This window comes from Rhinopithecus roxellana, chromosome 1 (assembly GCF_007565055.1).
Source record: "Rhinopithecus roxellana isolate Shanxi Qingling chromosome 1, ASM756505v1, whole genome shotgun sequence".
NCBI lineage: Eukaryota > Metazoa > Chordata > Mammalia > Primates > Cercopithecidae > Rhinopithecus > Rhinopithecus roxellana.
This window is the reverse complement of record NC_044549.1, coordinates 83,042,421-83,057,227: the sequence shown is the minus strand read 5'-3', so window position 1 is coordinate 83,057,227 and position 14,807 is coordinate 83,042,421. Positions and strand designations below refer to the sequence as shown.

The following is a 14,807-nucleotide window of genomic DNA, read 5'->3' as shown; positions in this document are numbered from 1 at the left end:
GTGAGATACTATAGTATTCTTTTCATTTTTCTTATTTTTGAGTAGACTTGCTAGGACTGGCCTGTATTTCTTGCCACCAAACTTACCTAGTACAGAAATCAAAGCAATGAGGTCTCTGCCAAATCTAGCAATGCAAGTGATAAAGGCTGCATCTACTTGGTGGAGATGAATTACAATATTTAATTTTGTGTGTATATGTGTGTTTATATCTGTGTGTGTTTGATTGAATTAGTTAGCATTTTACCAGATGCTCCAGAGTCTTATTGTTTTTGTCATCATTATCATCATGAGCATTATTGTCAGTCATCACAGTAGCTCTTGTTTATGGAACACTTTTTATGACACAGCACTGTATTAAGCACTTTCCATACAAAATAACATTTATTTTATAATTACAACAATACTATCAAACGGATTCTATCATTATCCCCATTTTATAGTTTAGGAAACTGAGGCTGAGAAACTTGCTGGAAGTTATACTTCTGGAAAGTGATGTAGCCGTGATTTAGGTTTGTCACACTCCAGAGAAAGATTATACTCTTAAGATCTGTATTATAATATACAAAGGTGGTCCCCAAATATGTTATATATTCTTAGTTTGTTGCTTTCTTTATGTTGGATGTAGAAGTGGGATGGAGATAACACTGTGGTTTTTGGAAAGTTCAAACTCTATTTCTGTTGGCTTAATTTCATTGTCGTTTATTTCATGTATAAAATATTGTTTGTGGGGAATCAGGCAGGAGAGACACAAGATTAGATAAATTGTCTTGAGAAGGCCTCTTTGAAGAGGTGACATTGAAACTGAGACAGATTGACAGAAGTGAGGCAGGCATGTGAAGATCAGGGACAGGGAGTTCCAGGGAGAAGGAAGAACAAATGCGAAAACACTGATTTGGGAATGAACTCAGTTGGGTTAGAGGAACAGAAAGTAGATACATATGGTGGGAGAGGAGTGAACAAGGGAGTGAGTGGTAGGAGATGATGGAGGGAAAGGCTATGTCTGGATCACTAGAATCTTATAGGACATAGTAGGGAATATGGAGGTTTTATAAGCACATAAGCAAATTCAAGGAAGCAGAATAATATGATTTAGTTTATATTATAAAAGATGAATTTCTGCTTCTAGTAATGATAGAGTAGCTAATAATCCACCAACAGAATAACTAGAAAAGCTAACCAAAATAAAGAGAAGATATGTGTTTGAAGGCATTGAAGAGCCCAAGGCATCCAGGACTTGAGAGGTCAGAACCCTGGAGGGAGGAGGTGCATTGAAGTGACTTCAACATTCTCATTCTTTTTCTTTTTGAAGCATTTGTTGATTTGTAAATGGCAAAGACCTGAAAAGCTTAAAAGCTCAATAGAAAGCAGCCGCTAAAGAGATAGGGAAGAGATTTTGGAAGTCTCAAGAATGTAAAAATCCTAAACAAAGTAATAGCATATTGAACAATATAGAAAAAGAATATATGTCATGACAAAGTTGTATTTATTATAGGTGTGAGTAGTAGGGTAATGTTCAAAAATCAAATAACATAATAACAGAAAAGGAGAAAAGCCATACAATAAAATTCAACATCTAATCCTGATAAGAACTTTTAACAAACTAGGACAATAAGTAAACATCCTTAATAAAGCCTCTATATCTATTTTTAAAAAACTACAGCAAATATCATACTTAAGTGAAATATTGAGAGCCTTGCCCTAAGATTAGATTTAAGAAAAGGGTGACTGTTCTCACCACCGCTCTTCAGCATTGTACTGGAAGTTCTGGTGAATGTAGAAAGACAGAAAAAAAGAAGATATGAGTATTTGAAAGGAAGCAATAAAATTATATTATTTGCAGAAGATATAATTATGTAAATTTAACAAATGAATTTAGCAAGGATGCTAGATACAAAGTCCGTATAAAACATCAATTGTATTTCTATGTACCAGCAACAAAGAATTACAAAATGAAATTTTAAAAAGATACCATTTAAAATGAATCCAGCAACATATAAAAAGGATTATAAACTATGACCAAATTGTTTTTCCAGAGAAGATGAGGTGGAACAATTGCATATCTTTATGCAAAAATTAGCCTGTACTATATACAAAGTTAACTTGGAATGGATTACAGACCAAAATATAAGCATTAAAACTATAAAACTTCTAGATGAAAACATGTAAGAAAGTTTTTATGACTTTATATTAGTCAAATATTTCTTTTTTGTTTTTTTGAGACGGAGTCTCGCTCTGTCGCCCAGGCTGGAGTGCAGTGGCTGGATCTCAGCTCACTGCAAGCTCCACCTCCCAGGTTCATGCCATTCTCCTGCCTCAGCCTCCCAAGTAGCTGGGACTAGAGGCGTCCGCCACCTTGCCCGGCTAGTTTTTTTGTATTTTTTAGTAGAGATGGGGTTTCACCGTGTTAGCCAGAATGGTCTCAATCTCCTGACCTTGTGATCCGCCCATCTCGGCCTCCCGAAGTGCTGGGATTACAGACTTGAGCCACCGTGCCTGGCCTTTATATTAGTCAAATATTTCTTAGTTTAACACCAAAATCAAGATTCCCTAAAAGAAAAAAATAGTGATAAATTGAACTTCATAAAATGTTAAAACTTGAGTTCTTTGAGGACACTATTAAGAAAACAAAAAGACAAGCCACAGAATGGAATGAGATATTTGCAAATCATATCTGATAAAGCATTTATATCCAGAATATATAAAGAACTCTTATAAATCAGTAATAAGAAAACAAACCAAAGCATAAATGTTAATGGCAATAATCACATGAAAAATGCTCATCATCACTAGGAAAATGCAAATGTAAAGCAGAGGAATACTATGAAACATTATTATATACCACATTGAAATACCAATTTATACCCACTAGGATGGCTACAGTAAAAAAGGTAATAAGAAGTGCTGGTGAAGATATGGAGAAACCGTAACCTTTAAACAACGCTAATAGGAGCGTGAATGGTACAGCTACTTTGGAAAACAATTTGGCACTTTTTGAAAAGGTTAAACATGTACTTACCATAAGACGTAGCAATTCCACTTCAGGGTCTTGAAATGAAAACTTGTAGAGAAATGAAATGTATGTCTACATTTATAGCAATGTTGTTAGTAATGGTCCCAAGCTATTACAGAAGCAATCTAGGTATCTATCAATTGGTAAATGGGTAAGCAATAATTAGTATATTTATACAAGGGAGTACTACTCACCATTGTAAAGGAATGAACTGCCCATACCTGAAATAACCTGGATATGCTTCAAAAGTATTATGTGAAGTGAAAGAATCCAGACACAAAAGAGTCTATAGTGTATGATTCAATTTTTAGAAAAGGCAAAACTACAGAGATAGAAAGCAAATCAGTTGTTGCCTGGTGTAGGGAGTGGGGATTAACTGCAAAGGGCATGAGGTAACAGTTTGGATTGACAGAAGTGTTCTAAAACTATGTAGAGGTGATGGTTGTATAACTACATAAATGTACTAAAACTCATCAAACTGTACATCTAAATGGTTGAATTTCATAGCATGTAAATTTTACCTCAATAAGAGTATTTTAAAAGTTACCACTTAAAATAGCTTGAAATATTAAAAACATAGGAATATATCTAACAAAAGATTTATTAGACCTCCACAGAGAAAGGTACAGAATATTACTGAGAGAAATTACAGATGACCTAATAAATGAAGGGTACAATATATCCATGAATTGGTGACTCAATAGGGTCAAGAAGTCCATTCGCTTCAAATTGATCTCTAAATTTCATGCAATTCTAATCAAAACACCATTATGCAAAAGGCAAAGAATAGGCAAGATAATTCTGAAGAGGAATCAGAACAAAGTTGCAGGATGTATACTATTAGCTCTTCATAAATTCATTATAAAGCTACAGTAATTAGTATAATGTGGTATTGCACAAGGATAAGTAAATAGTAATAGATTAATGGAACAGAATAGAGTATACAGAAATAGAGTCACTCATGTAGGGACACTTCAATTTTAAGAAAGATGACACTGTGGAGCAATGAAGAAAGGGCGATCTTTTCATTAAATAGTACTGAATCAGTTGGGTATCAGGGCAGGGAAAGATGAACCTCACATCATAAACAGAGATAAATTCCAGTTGGATTGCTGATCTGAGTGTGAGAGCTAAATCAATAAAGCATCTAGAATACAACATCATAGAATGTCTTCGTGATTTTGGGATCCCAAATATTTCTTAAACAGGACATGAAAAAACACTATCCAAGCAGCATTTCATCTAATAGACCCAAAGTGGAAACAACCCAAATGACCATCAACTGATGAATGGATAAATAAATGTGGTATATCCATACAATGGAATATTATTAGACAAACAAGCAGTGAAGTACTCATATATGCTACAACATGGATGAACCTTGAAAACATCATCCAAAGTGAAAGAAACTAGTCACAAAAACAAAACCAAAAAAACCACATATTATATAACTCCATTGATAAGAAATACCCAGAACAGGCAAATCAATAAAGACAGAGAGTGGATGAGTGGTTGGTTAGAGTTTAGTGAGGGTGAAGGTGTTGGGAGGAATAGGGAGTGGCAGCTAGTGGGTACAAGGTTTCTTTCTGGGGTGATTAGAATGTTCTAAAATTGGATTATAGTGATTGTTACACAACTCTGTGAATATACTAAAAAACTTTGAATCACATACACTTGATTGGTGAATTGGGTGGTATGTAAATTATATCTCAATAAAACTATTTTTAAAACAATAGCAAAAAATGAAAAGGTAAATATATTAGAGTACATCAAAATGGAAAGTTTATGAACCAAAGACACCATTAGCTGAGAGAAAACCCATGCCACAGAATGAGAGATGATAATTGCAATATATCTGGCAAAGGACTAGTATTCAGATCATATAAATATCATCTACACATCAGTCCGACCTCGGGAGCTAAGTAGGGATGGGCCTGATTAGTACTTGGATGGGAGAAAAAGAGCCCATTGGAAAAAAGGGCAATGAATCTGAAAAAGCCCTTTACACAAGAGGATAGTCACATGGCTAAAGAGGCTGAGGCAGGAGAATGGCGTAAACCTGGGAGGTGGAGCTTGCAGTGAGCTGAGATCCGGCCACTGCACTCCATCTCGGGTGACAGAGCGAGACTCCTTCTCAAAAAAACAAAAAAACAAAAAAACAAAAAACAAAACAAAACAAAAAAGCATATTACAAAACTCTTATCATAATTAGTTATTAGAGACAATGAGCTACCATTGGACACTCATCAGAATGACTAAAATGAAAGAAGATTGACAATACTAAGTGTTGGCAAGGGTATGAAGCGACTGGAACTATCATACAGTGCTGTGGGATTGAAAATTAATACAATTACTTTAGAAAACTGGCAATATCTAGTGAAAAACAACTATAGCACTATGACCTTTCACTTCTACTAGACATATGCTAAAAATGTGAGAATGTTCATCACTCCATTATTTTTAATAGCTCTTCCAAATGGAACTCAATCTGCATAGTCATCAACATTAGAACGAATAAGTAAAAGGGTATATTCACATAATGAAATATTTATAAAGCAAAGAAAATGAATCAATTACTTGTAGTTGCAACAGCAAGGATCATTCTAACAGCAGAAGACAGATACAAAAGCATGTGCTGAATGTTACCATTCATATAAAATCCCAAACCATGTAAAACTAATCAATGTTGTTAGAGGTCAGGATAATGGTTTCCTTCCGGCTGGAGCAGGAGGAACTTAATTGGGAAGGGATATGAAGTGTGCTTCTGGGATGATGGTAATATTATATTTCTTGATTTGGGTAGTGGTTAAGTGGGTGTGTGTACTCTAAAAATTCATTATGATTTATGCACTTTCCTGTATATTGCTTACATTTCAATAACCACATTTTTTTTTTTTTTTTTTTTTTTTTTTTTTTTTTTTTTTTTTTTTTTTTTTAGAATCTACTGAAGCAGTGCAAAAATGAGGGGAGGATTTAGGAAGCTCTTATAATTACCCAGGTGAGAAAATTGCATGGGATTCAGGGTAGTGGTGGGTATAGAAAGAAGCTGACAGATTTGAGAGGTATTAGGTGTCTGCTCACAACTTGGTGATTGATTTAATATGGGAGTGTTAATAGGTTGAATTGTGTGCCCTGTACAGAATAGGTTGACTTGTGTGCCCCCAAAAAGATATTTGAAGTTTGAACTCCCATTGTCTCAGAACGTGACCTTATTTGGAAATACTGTCATTGCCGATATAATTAGTTAAGATGAGGTCATAATGGAGTTAAAATGGAACCTCAATGCAATGTGACTGGTGTCCTCATAGAAGAGGAGAAAAGACACAGTGATACAGGAGAAAAGACACAGTGATACAGACAGATGAGGGGAGAACGTCACATGATGACAGAGGCAGAGACTGGAAATTAGGAAGAGACAAGGAAAGATTCTACTGGAAGTCTCAGAGGGAGGAATATCTGGGTAGATGGTGCACTGAATTGACCAAATTGAGTTTAACATGGACCATCAAACCAGAATTTGAAAATTTAATTAAAAGGCTACGATGATGCTTTTAGCATACAGTAAAACAGAATGCATCAAAGATTGGGCACTTTGAGAGAACAGTTTTTTCCTCATTCTGCTTTCAGCCAGGAATTCACCTAAATGTCCTTGACCAGTTAGGAATATAGCTTCTTTTTAAAGCATTTCAGAGAGGGCTCACAACCTCCCTTAGAATGAGTTGGAAGAATGGCAGCAGGAGAGGCAGTTTGGTGTGAGTAGGTAACATGTCCCTTCTTGTTTTTTCCAACTTGTGCGGCACAGCTGGAAGTGGAACCCTGGAGACACAGCCTCTCTATTTTATTATGCTTCGGGAAATCTGAACAAGGAAGCAGGGCTACTGCAAATTAGCTACATTTCCCTTTCTATTTCTCAATTCCAAGTACTAGGAGATTTGCTAGGGTCCATATTCTTTTAATCTTTTCTGTGCAGTGGGAGATAGATCTTTGTCAAATGCTTCTCTCCAGGCCGCCTTGAAATGAAGAAGCAGACTTGTGAGCTGGGAGGCCACAAAGTCCTACTAAGTTTGGGTCTCTGCCTCTTCTGCTTTTTGCAGTGATCCTTTGACAAGCTGACCTTCTCTGAGTTCTCTGCAGATTTCATTCAGTGGCATGCGTGTGAATTGGAATGAACTTTCTCATTGTTTTTTTTCCTGCTGTGGGAGCCGGGAATGTTTCCCCATTGGTGGGAAATGCCCCATTAATCCATCTCTTTCAAAGCTGTCAGGGCTCTTTGTTGGCTCCAAAAGAAAAATAATTGAGTCTAATCAAGCACCTTAAATATTCAATATGATTAGAGGAAAAATGAATGGGTTTTGTAAACTCCTGTTGATACTAAATTCTATTTGCAGTTAGTCTTGGACATAAATTTCAGAAAATTACATGTAAATGTACTCATTAGTGCACTATAATATCGAACATCTATTTTGTCTCTGGGCAATATTTCTTTTCTTAGCACAAAAGCTGTTTCTACTTATTAAAAATAGTAATTGATTTTGCATTTTTAAAAAACTTTTTTTTTCAGTTCCATTTCATCTCTACATTTTGGCTCATGCATTCCAATAGTGTTTTCCTAAGGCTGGTAAAAGAATTACATTATGCTCTACTAATTCTGAGGGCAAAGGGGAGGAAAGGCAGATTTGATGTTTACTGAGGAAACTATTTTAAACTGGAGTGGGCTCAGAAAACAGATCTCTAAATGACGAATTGAATGGCTTCATGCTAAGGATTTGATTATATTGTGCATAGTTTTACCTGAACATCATAGATATTATTTTGTAATTAAATATTTTGATAAAGCTCTAACTAAATAATACTTGAGTAAAATATGGTTTTATTAAAAGACTCTAAAACTTACCAAATCAGCCATTTAGATTAGTTGTAATAAGAATGCTTTGTGTGTTCTTTTAAATGTTTGTTTGACTTCTATTCCAGTGTAAATTTATTTTTTAAAAATGAAATGCTTTAAGAGTTTGATGATAATTTCAATTTAAAATTTTATTTATTTTAAATGACATATTTATTGATATGTAGGACATGTTCCATTTCACAAATAATTTGGGGGAAATAAATAAAAATACTTAGCAAAAAATACTTTAAATCACATATTTAAATGTGATTTTTGTAGGGAGAACATGTAACTTTGTTCATATGAGTATGGTATGTACCCGAAGGGCAAGTGAATGAACTTCTTTTTGTCATTTTATGAATTCATTTTTTGGCTTTATTTTATTTTCAGGGCTCAACTGAAGACAAATTGAGCACAGAGTAATTCTTGTATACATAGGGTGTTTGGGTATGTGTGTGTGTGTGCACGTGCACGTGCCCCTGTGCATGTACATGTGAAATACATCTTTCATACCATCAAATAAATTACATAGACACTAGAGATTTAGAAAGTATACACTTGTAATAAATAGGGAGGAGAAGATTTTGCAGATTTTTTGGTATTTTCCTATTTTTATTATTTATTTATTATGAACAGAAAAATGACACTTTTTGTGATTTCATGATGTCCATCAAACAAAGTTCTTTGCTGAATGTATTTCTCCTCCTAGTTTATATTCGATATTATGGCAGGTAAACAGACCGGTATCCAAATTTTTAAAATCTACTTGCAAAAAGCCAGAAACACTATAGTGTTCTCAATGTGAAGATGATTGTGTAGTTTGGATTTATGGCTTTGGCAAACACAACTGGCTACTTATACTATTAGTTATTTAGTAAGTTTCCCTTAAATCTGCAGGCAGTATATTAAGACCAAGGTGGTACAGCCTCAGCCATCAGCCTCAATTGAAATCTCAGTTGTACAACTTACTAGCTTTTGTGACTGCAAACAACTTTTTAAACACATCACAAGGATAAATTATGATACCTGATAGAGTTTTGAGGAGGATTTAATGCATCTGACATTTTGAGAACAATGTCTGGCACATAGTGAGAACTAAACATTTAAAAACTTAAAAACTTGAATGTGAACATCTTTTTTTTCCTAACCTGTTCTGCGGTACCCATATTGACTTTCATAATTTGGAAAAAGGACATAGAATAAAATGTTCTTAAAATTATATTCATATATGAAAATTATATTAAAAAACACAGATTCACAGAATGCTCATTAAAGAAATCAGTGGATTACAAAACTTTTCCTAGCTACAACTATATTACTTTGCATTGTTAATGAAGTATCTGAATGTGAATGAATTATGAATATTGTTCAGATTATATAAAAAGCTGTAGGTTGTACTTTTAGCCTATATGATCACTATTATTGGTTTAAAGTCAGGTCATTGTGGCGCTTGCAATTCAGCTTCAAGAACTATCTGCTGATAATATTATTGGAGAAAGCAAGATGTATGGTAACACATAAGCAATGATCAGTCTTTAAACTGACTAGAATATGATGTCATTCCAATTTCTGTATGGGTGGATGAGAGCAGGGAGTGGGGAAGTGGAAGTGATGGATCAAGCCCTGGTTACTTAATAGAAATAATGATTCTCAGGTGCCTGTATAATGTTTTCCACTCATTCTTCCTAGAAGCCACAGAGAGAATGGGTGCGGCCCCCCTTTTTTGGCAGCAAAGAAAAAGAAAACTCCAGAGACTCAATGGAAAATGTGCCGCACAGTAGAAACGACTAATACCTTGTCTATTGTTTATCCCACTGAGACTTCCTGCCTCTCTTGTTAGAGCGATGGGTGAATAAAAATTAATTAGAAGCTAGAATCTGATTTTAAGATGGGATGTCAGACACATATATCAAGTTGTTAGGTTAGCTGGAAAGCATAACCTGAGATTTATATATTTAGAAGTCATAATAAATCTGTCTGTCATGAAAATCAGATTACCCAGTGTTGCATGCTAATGGCTGTAGTCCCATGGAATTGTGGTCTCCCCAGCAACTGCCTGCTGGCCCTGCCTTTTTCTGCTTTGCTGTCTGCCTTAGCTAACCACCACTCCCATTTAGCAAAGTGCCTACTTAAAGAAATACATCTGGACCTTTATAAAGAGGTGTTTTCCCTGGGCTATGGTGGCAGTCTCCTATGGCTCTCCTTGACTATTTTTTCAACAGTCAGTCAGTGCATCAATCATTCAATTCACTAATGTAATAATTATTTCCAAGCTATTTATTGAGTACTTGCTATGTGCCAGGCTGTTTGCAACATGCTCGGAATCAACAAAGGTAGTGCTTGCCCACATGGAAGGCAGTGATGGTGGAGAGAGATAAGAAAAACACATTATGAGATGGGTGAAGTGTAGGGTGTAAGGAACTCAGACTTAGGGACATTGAAGAAGGCTTTCCAGATGCCAGTATCTTTTGAGCTGAGAGTTCTTAGCTGAGTGGTGAGAATTAGACCCCTGGAGAGTTTCTTGGGGTCTTACAAACTAGGCGTAAACACTTAGGATTCTTCTAAGATCAGCAGGGAGGAAGTAGGGGTGATATATTCCCAGTTTGCCAAAAGCTGTCACATTACTGCTTTCTACTGGCGTGGCTGTCTTTTTTCTTTTTTTTTTTTTTTTTTTTTTGTAATTGACTTGAAGACTCTGTGCAACATGATGCCCAATTACCTTTTTGACTTTAGTTCTCACTCTCATTTCTCGCCTTTCCTGTGCTCTAAGTATGCTTGAACTCTATTACCCAAATGTTTTGTGGGCTTCTATGCTCCCATGCCTGTGTTTATCCAGAGCCATAGCTCCTGTCACTTCATTTCTCACTAGTACATACCTCATACATTCTTCCAAGTCCAATTCAGTGCCACTGCACTTGGGGGCTTTCTTTGATCTATCTTAGGCAGAATTAATTCTACCTGAAGTTTGTACTTCCTTAAGTGGGACTGTCTTCATTTATCCTTCCACCCACAAATGTTCGTTGGTTCAAGATTGTGTTTCAGGTATGTGACAATGATCAACAAACTGCAGTACCTGACTTCATGGAGTTTATTTAAATAATAAACACATTTAGCCTCCTTCTTCCTGCCTGTAAGTTTGGTTAGGTATTTATACACCTGTCTCCTTGACTTGTCAGATGCACAAGGATGAATACTATGTTCCTTGTATGTGCACAATAACTTGTTTTTGATTAAATGAATGAAGAACCAAAGGAAACATGATGAATATTTGCAGAGAGACTTGGCCTGATACTTTGTATTTCAGTGTAAGGAAAAAAGTTTTGGTTTTGGAGTCACATTGTTACAAGTTCAAACCATTCCTCTACCTCTTAACACCTGCATGGTCTTGGATAGATCACTTAACCTCTCTGATCCCACTGTTCTTCTATTCTGTATATTTCTAGCTCATGGTATTGTGGAAATTAGAAACAATATACACAAGATGTTTATTTCTGTGCTAGAGACATATTAAAGACTCAATATTAAAACATATTAAAGACTTTTGTGTATTGTATTATTTTCAACAGACTTCCCATATAAAAATAGGGTGAAAGTTGTGTAGCCTATTTGTCCTTAGAAACATAAAATTTGACAGACTGAGGCATGCATGGTCCATTCTACACTCACTATCTTGGTCCTAAAAGAGTCCTCAAGAGATATGTCATGGATGGATCTCACTTTTCCTTTTGTCTCTGGATTGGAAAGGTTTGGTTCTTTTACCAGCCCTTATAGCTCTGTCATTTACACCTTGACCTAAGCCATTATGAAAGCTTATTATATTTTCTACCAGTATCACCTCTTGAGGCTGATGAATTCTGGAAGCTTATTTTCTCATTTGGCCTCAGAGACAAGGAGACTGTAGGAGTGATGCAATTGAGGCAAAGGACAAAAGCAGCCTCAACTCAGCCCTGGCCATTTGTTATCTTGTAGGAGTGGGGTGCCGGTAGGGTCAGAGCTTCCAGCATTTTCTGTGAAATCTCTCAATTTACAAATGTTGAAAAGAATTTTAAAATGTTAAAACACAAAGTCAGCCATTACCGTATGGTCCACATGAAACAGAGCAATGGGTCAAATTTGGCTCACGGGTCACCTGTGTTCAGCCTCTGCTGTAATGCAGTAGATGCACAATTTATATTTTTAGATATTTTTGCATACTCTTCTAGTTCTGAACAGAAAACAAAATTACAGTTAGAGATGTCTCATTTCTAAAAATCACTCGAATACCCTCTCAAAAAGAGAAGGCTCTCTGATATTCTCTTCCAAGTTTATAGCAAACCTCTGAAGGATTCTGTAAGATAAATGGGTTAGTTGTTTTTCACGTAGTACTGAAGGCTTAAGGGGTTTTTTGTGTTCTTCCTCTTGTTTTCCATTTGGCATGCACTGCTTGTGCTTAAAAAATATTAAACTGACATGCAGTGAGAAAAAGTTACTGGAGCCTGAAAGTTTGTTAATATCAATTACATTCCCATGTCTAATAACCCATGCCTGGGAAATGCAACTTGTTTGTTATAAATACTCAATGCCAAATCAAGAATAAACTGCTGCTTTGTTTTAGTCGGTATTTACAGCATCACTTTAACTACTTTGACCCTATTCAAGGAGGTAACGAAGAGCTGGGTGCCAGTGATGTTGATAAACTGTGGCAATTTCTGCATTGTGTCCTTATAGCTGCCTCTGCTTCAGCCTCCATTATTTAAATTGCTAGTCATTACAGTCATGCCATTAACTGGAAATGCCGCAAGATGACACATAGGAATAGGGCCAGCAGGACACTGTTAGCCCTTCTTACTGAGTGCAACATTCTGGGATGGCTAGCAATAGTTATAAAAGGAAAATGCACAAACCCAACTCCTAAAGCTTGAATACTCACCAATTCTTTGCAGTGCTGGAAGGGTGATTTTTGAATTCCCACTTGTCCATATTTTTTAGACCTTACACCCAAATCACAGATAATGTTCCAGGCTTTAACACATATATTTTATTTTTCACTAAAACTTAAAATATCTAAGCATAGCTCAGGCTGGCTTATTCTTCCCCATCAGTATCAGATGCAAAAGAATATGAGAAGAGGTTGTCCAGCCTGGGATGTGGAATCAAACAAAGTAGTTGTCCAGTCACTTGACTCTTATGAATGCCATTTTTAGAAAAGTGCCCATTTTATTACTATAGAGCCCCTATAGGCCAAGAAGCCTGTCAGTCTCCATTACTTGATTAAAGCTCACAGTTAATGTAGCCCATGCATATTCAAGTAGCAAATGATTTCTTTTGATCTAACAGCATACACTCCATCCATCCTGATCTATCTAGGGAAACTCTTACAAAAGCAGGGCCTCTGGCTAGTTGTTCAAGACCTACAGGGAGGAGGGATCGGAGGAGGTCTTTGTTATTCAAGATTTTGTTTTTTTAGAAGGCCTAGAATTTTTAGCAAGATATAATCCATTACAGCACACGTCTTTCCTTGGAAAACTTTGTCTTTGTCCATATTTTTTGGGGGCTTTTATAAAAAAATTAGAGAAATGGAGTCCTGTTGTGCATGTTTTACGAGGAGGAAAAGGTGCATTTACCCCTTTCTTTCTTGCTATCTTCTTTATTAACTACATTTACAAGTCATAAACAAGTATATACTGTGTATATTAAATATGTATTTGGACGGTGAGAGAAAGAAAAGACTTTCTTTTTTTTTTTCTTCTTTATTTGTTGAACTCTGCTCTCTGTCCTGAGCTTGGCACTTGCTTTTTGTATCACTTACGATCCTTTCAGATAGAAGTAATAGAAATCCTTGTTCAACTGATTTAAACAAAAATTTTAAATATAGATTTAAAAAATAGGGCCATGCCAGAATTCAGCAACAACATTATCAAAAACCAAGTTTTTTTTCTGTCTTTTTTTTCTCCCCTCTTTCAGGTGTTGCTTTTCTTTTCCGGCTTTTCTTCTAATGGTTCCAATTTGACTACAGTGGGTCCAGAAATCCTCAGTGTCTGAAGGCCAGAAATGGCAATGAATACTCATCCTTCCAGGTGTCCTTTGTTTACTTAAGTGTGAAGAAAATTTTCTCAGAACCACCCTGGCCTCCAACAATTGTCCAACCTAGGTGATTGGCCAGAATTGCAAACCATATCCTGACATGATCCCTTGCAAGGGGAATGAAGTTACCATGCTTGTCCTAGTCCAGTTAAGCTTCAAGCCTTAGCCCTGAGTAGGCCCCAGCCTCTTGTCCCTGGATATAGGGTGTGGGCAGTCAATACCTGAATAAAATCACACAGTCAGATCCTATTGGAAAGGAAGGGGAGGGAGAAATAACTATTGGATAGGAATGCAACACTCCTTATTGAACTCTCCAACAACTCTATCCCAAAGGTCCAGAACACCCAGAGAGAATGACCTTATCCATGGTCATAGAGCTAGAAAGTAGAGAGCTGGGATTTGAATCCAAATGTTTCTGGCTCTAAAGTCCTTGATCTTGGAAAAGACCAAATGAGGGAGTGCGAGGGGTGGGACTACCTAACAGCAGAGTGATTGTGTCACTAGAATATTCCAGAGAAAATGTCAATGGGTCTCTTTAGCCCACAAATCAGTAATAAGTTATAAAAATAACATTTGCATTGAGGCAATTTGGAAAATGTAGGATAATATAAAGAAAAAAATAAATATCCCCCATAATTTCACTATCACTATCTAACCATAACCACTATTAATATTTTGGGGTATTTCATCTTCGTCTTTATAAACACACACACACCCTGCTTATACACTCAAAAATATGTATTGATCATTTTCCGTGTAGAATAATATGCCAGTGTAGAAATATATATGCAGATACTTACTATAAACATATTGGAAATAGACTGCATATACTGTTTGATATGTTGCTGT

General features: G+C 36.0%; 1 protein-coding gene across 3 annotated transcripts in view; it reads left to right on the top strand.

The window, feature by feature from the left end:
* The window catches only part of FHIT (fragile histidine triad diadenosine triphosphatase), a 1,520,982-nt gene that overhangs the window by 151,810 nt on the left and 1,354,365 nt on the right, over positions 1–14,807 (top strand). For 2 of the 3 annotated variants that reach the window (XM_030927123.1, XM_030927074.1), the window contains exon 3: positions 5,949–6,008. The exons of the other annotated variant lie outside the window; for it this stretch is intronic. The gene's annotated coding sequence lies outside the window, so the exon portion shown is untranslated. The remainder of the gene's footprint in view (positions 1–5,948; positions 6,009–14,807) is intronic. 3 annotated transcript variants of the gene reach the window in all.